Source organism: Littorina saxatilis, linkage group LG12, assembly GCF_037325665.1.
Source record: "Littorina saxatilis isolate snail1 linkage group LG12, US_GU_Lsax_2.0, whole genome shotgun sequence".
In the NCBI taxonomy this organism is placed as follows: domain Eukaryota; kingdom Metazoa; phylum Mollusca; class Gastropoda; order Littorinimorpha; family Littorinidae; genus Littorina; species Littorina saxatilis.
In genome coordinates, this window is record NC_090256.1 from 79,632,678 (window position 1) to 79,641,239 (window position 8,562).

The window sequence follows — 8,562 nt, forward strand, 5'->3', positions numbered from 1 at the left end:
CACTTGGACACGTACCTTCTTCTGCGTTCGTGGGCTGAAACTCCCACGTACACTCGTGTTTTTGCACGAGTGGAATTTTACGTGTATGACCGTTTTTACCCCGCCATTAAGGCAGCCATACGCCGCTTTCGGAGGAAGCATGCTGGGTATTTTCGTGTTTCTATAACCCACCGAACTCTGACATGGATTACAGGATCTTTTCCGTGCGCACTCGGTCTTGTGCTTGCGTGTACACACGAAGGGGGATAAGCTACTAAGCAGGTCTGCACATAAGTTGACCTGGGAGATCGGAAAAATCTCCACACTTAGCCCACCAGGCGGCCGCGGCCGGGATTCGAACCCTCGACCTTCCGATTAAGAGGCCGACGTCTTACCACCACACCACAACGCGTCTGGACACATACCAACAATCCGCACCCTGACTGCTTTCTGTTAGAGTTGGACAGTCTAAGAAATTATTTTGCAAATTGACACTAGTGGCTTTTAAATTTTATTTTTTAATGAAATTAATTGATAAAACATTCCCACTCTGCATAGAACGCATTCAGACTGTCGATGTTTTGGCGTGTTTCCGATTGGAGGGGTGGCTTTATCCCACGTAAGAGCCAGGGCAATTATGAGATGGTGAGTCGAACTGTGTTCATGTGGAAGACTGTACCTTGTACATTAATTGGTGGAACTCAGCAATGTTGATGGGAGAAACCGTGACCAAGGTCAAGACAGTCCTGTTGTTGTTTTGAAAGTTACGGAAGTGCGGCGTACTTTAGGTTTCCTACAGTAGTACACTGAGGTCGTTGTTCGCTGAACTGAACTAGAACTGAACTAATTTGGCAAAACAGGTGATGAAGTGTTTACACAAACATCTCCGAAGCTTCGAAGATACGTTATGAGTATAGATGAAGTTGTGGCATCCGGGGCCGGGAGGGGGTGGGGGGGGGGGGGGGGGGGTTTGAAGGGAGGGGGGCAAAGGGTGGAGGGGGGGGGGGGGGCTTAGGCCGATATTTTTTCTTTAAGTTTCTACTTGGTGTACACTATTGGTTGTTTTTGGCGTCTGAAGGCTTTTTCAGCAACATTTTCGGAAAGTAAATTGTGACCAGCGGTCATTTAACATCTCTCGCTGGCACCCACTGAGCGCAGATGAAAGCCGCTTGTTCATTTCAACGGACGGAGGTAGACAAACGCTTGCTAAATCCGGTCGGAACCCTTCTTTCCATCGTCTTGCTCGGTCCCACTCCACCTCCCCCTGCCTTTAGCTTCCCACCTATCCATACTTCCTACCAAAACCCTGAAATGAAGAGTCGCAATCTTAGTCAATTATCTTCCAAGACAATCTTATGACCGCAGACTCCACTTATCCCCCCTTGAGAAGGAGACACCCTCACGTTCTTTGAGGTTACCTATGCTGGCCAGGTGAGCTGTCAGAATTCCGCAGGTGGCACTTTCTTCAACCTGTTTGCTTCTTCCGCCTCATCTGAGGCAAACAAATTGGAAAGGGCATACATACAATGGTGGGGCGGATGGGGACTTTGAACTTGTGTCTTCTTTTATGCACAAACTTCTTCTTTTTACATTTAGTCAAGTTATGACTAAATGTTTTAACATAGAGGGGGGAATCGAGACGTGTGTGTATGTGTGTGTGTGTGTGTGTGTGTGTCCGTGTGTGTGTGTGTAGAGCGATTCAGAGTAAACTGCTTTTTGTAAAAGTTGAGGCAGCACTGTCACACCCTCATTTTTCAATCAAATTTTGGCCAAGCAATCTTCGACGAAGGCCGGACTTTGGTATTGCATTTCAGTTTGGTGGCTTAAAAATTAATTAATGACTTTGGTCATTAAAAATCTGAAAATTGTAAAAACAGATGTTTTTTTTATAAAACGATCCAAATTTACGTTCATCTTATTCTTCATCATTTTCTGATTCCAAAAACATATAAATATGTTATATTTGGATTAAAAACAAGATCTGAAAATTAAAAGTATAAAAATTATGATTAAAATTAAATTTCCGAACTCGTTTCAAAAGCTATTTCATCTTATTCCTTGTCGGTTCCTGATTCCAAAAACATATAGATATGATATGTTTGGATTAAAAACACGCTCAGAAAGTTAAAACGAAGAGAGGTACAACAGTAAAGCGTGCTATGAAGCACAGCGCAACCGCTGCCGCGCCAAACAGGCTCGTCACTTTCACTGCCTTTTGCACTAGCGGCGGACTACGTTCAGTTTCATTCTGTGAGTTCCACAGCTTGACTAAATGTAGTAATTTCGCCTTACGCGACTTGTTTTATATTAAAGGCACACGCAAAGTGAATTGCAAGCACACACACCCGCTAACACGAGGTATTACACACCGGTACGACCGAACTAAGGTATCAATAAATTACTGTTGTGCAGCGGGTTAAAAGAATACCCTATACCTCGGAGATATACCTTCACTCGGTCTCAACGACGTCACGTGACATGTTATATGGTGGAAGAGAATGCTGTCGCTTATTTTCCACCCTCAGTTCGGTAAGACTGAAACGATGCTCAGTCACGGAGAGAACTATCCAAACTTTCAAGCACAGCCGCGGTTGTCCTGTAAGTTCCCGATCCATGTTAAACCCTCATCCTCAAAAGGAAAATAAGCGACAGCATTCTCTTCCACCATATAACATGTCACGTGACGTCGTTGAGACCGAGTGAAGGTATATCTCCGAGGTATAGGGTATTCTTTCAACCCGCTGCACAACAGTAATTTAACGTTACCTTAGTTCGGTCGTACCGGTGTGCAATGGGTGCTAACACACGCGCATGCACAAAGAGAGAGAGAGAGAGAGAGAGAGAGAGAGAGAGAGAGAGAGAGAGAGAGAGAGAGAGAGAGAGGGAGGGAGGGAGGGAGGGAGGGAGGGAGAGGAGAGAGAGAGAGAGAGAGAGAGAGAGAGAGAGAGAGAGAGAGAGAGATAGAGAGAGAGAGACTGAGAGAGAGAGAGAGAGAGAGAGAGAGAGAGAGAGAGAGAGAGAGAGAGAGAGAGAGAGAGAGAGTAGTGGTGGAAGCGAAATCATACACGAGAGAAGTCATAAAGTGGCGGGGGCGAAGTGGATTTTTTTGGCGGAAGGAGACCAGCCTTTGGACCTGACATTTGGCAAACTACGCATTCCCCTTGGTTCTGGCACCAGACAAGGGGGTGTGGATGGGGGTGACAGCGGGGAAGAGAATGAAATGGTTGGGGAGGGAAAAGAAAGTGAGACTGGAAAACGAGACCGGCGGGGTATGATTTTTTTTTTTTTGGGGGGGGGGGGGGGGGGGTTCGGGAAAAAACCCCTCGGATAGACAAGTTAGCATAATGCGAATGATCAAATCACACACAATTATTCTCTCGAAAACAGTCAAGTGAAGAAATGCGCTGTCTCGATTGAGATTTGACCACCCCCACAAAAAAGAAGAAAAAAAGAAAAGAAAAAAGAAAGAGACGACCTCGGAAAAGTCTTGGGTGTGGAAGGTGTGTGGTTCTTTGCAGAACTGGTCGCTTTATGTCCAGCTGAAGATTTCTACTGGGTGAAAGCGTGGTCGCCTGCTGGTCTCTGAGCATTAAAGTACCTGAAGTGTGTCTTTTTGGACGAAGAAGAACAGACTAACGACCCTTTTGTTCGCTGAGAGTCTTCGGCGCCCCATCTCAAGCTGTCAGTTACCTGCTGTTAAACCGGCACGGTTGGCCTAGTGGTAAGGCGTCCGCCCCGTGATCGGCAGGTCGTGGGTTCGAACCCCGGCCGGGTCATACCTAAGACTTTAAAATTGGCAATCTAGTGGCTGCTCCGCCTGGCGTCTGGCATTATCGGGTTAGTGCTAGGACTGGTTGGTCCGGTGTCAGAATAATGTGACTGGGTGAGACATGAAGCCTGTGCTGCGACTTCTGTCTTGTGTGTGGCGCACGTTATATGTCAAAGCAGCACCGCCCTGATATGGCCCTTCGTGGTCGGCTGGGCGTTAAGCAAACAAACAAACAAACAAAAAACAAACCTGCTGTTAATTACGAGCACCCAAACTGACCGAGGCCGTTATGTGGGTGCCTGCTATGTGCCTTCCGAGGGCGGTTTTATGGCCAAACCTCTTGTGGGCAGGCTGCTTCCAATGCCGTGAAGTTGTACTCGCGGGTACTCACCACACACACACACGTACGCACTCACACACACACACACACACACACACACACACACACACACACACACACACACACACACACACACACACACACACACACACACACACACACGCGCGCGCGCACTGGAACAGACAGAACGACTCACTTTAGGCTAAGACAGACTCAAGCACACATGCGCGCTAAAGAATCGGCCTCGAGTGTTCTGTACAATCGTCTGTACACATTTAAATGAACAACCTTTATTACATTCACAATAGTTTATTGGTTACAAAGGCAGCTGAAAATGATGGGCAGCTTTGTTTTCACTGTCAAGAGAGAAAAAAACAAGTCGCGTAAGGCGAAATAACTACATTAATTTTAGTCAAGCTGTGGAACTCACAAAATGAAACTGAACGTACAAGTTGTAGTCCGCCGCTAGTGCAAAAGGCAGTGAAAGTGACGAGCCTGTTTGGCGTGGTAGCGGTTGCGCTGTGCTTCATAGCACGCTTTACTGTACCTCTTTTCGTTTTAACTTTGTGAGCCTGTTTTTTATCCAAACATATCATATCTATATGTTTTTGGAATCAGGAACCGACAAGGAATAAGATGAAAGTGTTTTTAAATTGATTTCAAAAAATAAATTTGATCATAATTTTTAAATTTTTAATTTTCAGAGCTTGTTTTTAATCCAAATATAACATATTTATATGTTTTTGGAATCAGGAAATGATGAAGAATAAGATGAACGTAAATTTGGATCGTTTTATAAATTATTGTTTGTTTTTTTTACAATTATCAGATTTTTAATGACCAAAGTCATTAATTAATTTTTAAGCCACCAAGCTGAAATGCAATACTGAAGTCCGGCCTTTGTCGAAGATTGCTTTGCCAAAATTTCAATCAATTTGATTGAAAAATGAGGGTGTGACAGTGCCGCCTCAACTTTTACAAAAAGCCGGATATGACGTCATTAAAGGTATTTATCGAAAAAAAACAAAAAACATCCGGGGATATCATTCCCAGGAACCCTCATGTCAAATTTCATAAAGATCGGTCCAGTAGTTTGGTCTGAATCGCTCTACACACACAGACAGACAGACAGACAGACAGACAGACAGACTGATAGACACACATACACCACAACCCTCGTCTCGATTCCCCCCTCTACGTTAAAACATTTAGTCAAAACTTGACTAAATGTAAAAACAAGTCGCGTAAGGCGAAAATACAACATTTAGTCAAGTAGCTGTCGAACTCACAGAATGAAACTGAACGCAAGGCAACGCAGCAAGACCGTATACTCGTAGCATCGTCAGTCCACCGCTCATGGCAAAGGCAGTGAAATTGACAAAAAGAGCGGGGTAGTAGTTGCGCTGAGAAGGATAGCACGCTTTTCTGTACCTCTCTTCGTTTTAACTTTCTGAGCGTGTTTTCAATCCAAACATATCATATCTATATGTTTTTGGAATCAGGAACCGACAAGGAATAAGATGAAAGTGTTTTTAAATTGATTTCGAAAATTTAATTTTGATCATAATTTTTATATTTTTAATTTTCAGAGCTTGTTTTTAATCCAAATATAACATATTTATATGTTTTTGGAATGAGAAAATGATGGAGAATAAGATGAACATAAATTTGGATCGTTTTATAAAAATTTTTTTTTTTACAATTTTCAGATTTTTAATGACCAAAGTCATTAATTAATTTTTAAGCCACCAAGCTGAAATGCAATACCGAAGTCCGGGCTTCGTCGGAGATTACTTGACCAAAATTTCAACCAATTTGGTTGAAAAATGAGAGCGTGACAGTGCCGCCTCAACTTTCACGAAAAGCCGGATATGACGTCATCAAAGACATTTATCAAAAAAATGAAAAAAACGTCTGAGGATATCATACCCAGAAACTCTCATGTCAAATTTAATAAAGATCGGTCAAGTAGTTTAGTCTGAATCACTCTACACACACACACAGACAGACAGACAGACACACATACACCACGACCCTCGTCTCGATTCCCCCTCTATGTTAAAACATTTAGTCAAAACTTGACTAAATGTAAAAAGAGAGAAAAAGTTGCAGTTAACAAAAACAGCGTCAGTGCCCGACACTAAGTTTCTTCGTGGACCGACAAGGTCAAGGTTCAAGGTTAAACCAGCCAGACAAATGAGAGCAGCTTAAACAGATTTTTGAGACTGTCTTCTTCAACAACACAAATCATGTATTTCACTTTCCGTACGCGACAACGCGTCATGCACGATTTGCTTAGTCAGTGGTTGTCACTGCTACATACGGGTTGCTAGTAATGTAATGAGAAATATAATCAACAAGGAACTTAGTCGATAAATATCGACAGGGGGCGGACAAATGGTTTACATGTGAAATGTGTGTATATGGGTGTGGTTCTGAAACAAACAAACCATGTGAACCCCCCCATCCCACCGCTCGCGGGCTGAACGACTGACGTCACATGTCGCTTCGGTCTTTTCCTGAGAAAAACACCGCGTGTACATAATACACAATTCGATCGCGTAGCACTGCCAATGCACATTTTCGCAACGAAAACCGTGCTACTGTTTCTTGTGTGTTAAATCTGAAAGCAATATAAGTGAACGAACAATTGAAAACTGATATCACGTTACTAAACTCCCAAAAGTAATAAATTACTTGTGACTGCGGTACACAATACGGCAGTCACCTCTGCGAATGCTGTCGAAGAATCTAACCGAAAGTAAACATTCTGGGAATCTACGCGCATCGGCCTTGACGCAAGTTCAATACTTAGTCAATGAGCGCGCCGCGGCGAAGTTGGCCGCTGTAAGTCTCGCAGCGCTGGCTGGCTGAGCGAGTTGCGTGTCCATCCTTTTTTGGTCCAAGCCGCACCGGAGACCAGATTAGTAGGTGCTTGATTTTGGTATTTTGATTTTACATAACATTAAACCTTTCTTGGGGTTCATGGTCATGGCAACAGCCATAATAATATTATATCATGTATAATATTACATTTCAGCATATTTGAATTACATGTCATCATACCAAACTGTCATACATTTTTATTCCTACATCATTCTGATTGATCACAACCAAACCTACTATCAGTGGACACATCCAAATGTAAGCGCCTGTTCTTGACAACTTTTAATCGATCTAAAAATAGCAACTTGCTGGGCCCTCTGCCGCCAACAGACACTGTTTGGCCTGTAGGTAAAATGTACAATGTATTTTCTGATTTGTGCACAAAAGCTTTATTTCTTTTTTCTTTTTTTTAACATAACAATGTTTAATGTCACTGTATGGTTAAAAGACCATGGTCATATTTGTAAAAAAAATGTTAAATTAGAAAATAAATAACATTTTGGTTCATGATTTTTCCTACACCTGTGCTAAAAATAAGAAATAAAAATGTCGGGTATATAAGTCTCTCAAATACAGCTAGGTATGAATGGCTCGGTTTGAGTTTGTTGCAGTTGACCCTGCACAATGCGACATATCATGTTTTTGTTGAACAATTTTGACGTCACCCCTCCCATAGGGTGACGTATTTCACAACTTCCTGTGTTACACAAACTCTGTGATGACCAATTTTGACGTCACCCCTCCCATAGGGTGACGGATTTCACAACTTTCTACAGATGAACAATGTTGCCTCCACCCCTCCCATAGGGTGACGGATGTCACAACTTCCTGTGTACACAAACTGATGACGTATTTCACAACAAAATGGCGCTGCCCATGGTCAACCTCTAAACTATCCGTATAGAATGGGGGCGTCCTCGCCCCCATAATAATAACTATGCTCGTGCGCTGCGCACACGCGACTCTTCTGAGCTTCGTGTAGATTCTTAATACGTGACAGGAGTTATTCTGAGAAGAAAACTATGTTAAAACATTTAGTCAAAACTTGACTAAATGTAAAAAGTGATTGTGAAGATAACGTAATCACCCGTCTTACACATAGTCATATATTTTGAGTAGCCAGGACGACAATGGTGTTTTGAGGGTAGTGAAGAAATCTCCCGAAAAAGTTCTTGTCGATGGTCTGCGAAGCTACAAACCGAGACCTTTCTCAACTTCGTGTCGGTGTGTGCTCAGTGCAATGAAAGAAACTAAGAAAGAAGCTTACAACAATGAACGAACAAAGAAACTAAGAAAGAAGCTTACACCAATGAACGAACAAAGAAACTAAGAAAGAAGCTTACAACAATGAACGAACAAAGAAACTAAGAAAGAAACAATCCAACAAACCAATGAATGAAGGAATGAATCATGAAATGCATCAAGAAATAAATAAGGTACTAAAATTCAGGCCGAATTATCTTGCTGGTATGCCTTTTATCTTCTAATACAACATCTAAGCAACCATATACACAAAAGGGGAAATCTAGCACTCGAAATTAATCCTGTCTTCATTCAGAAACATCACGAGCACAGGACAGTTTTCAGC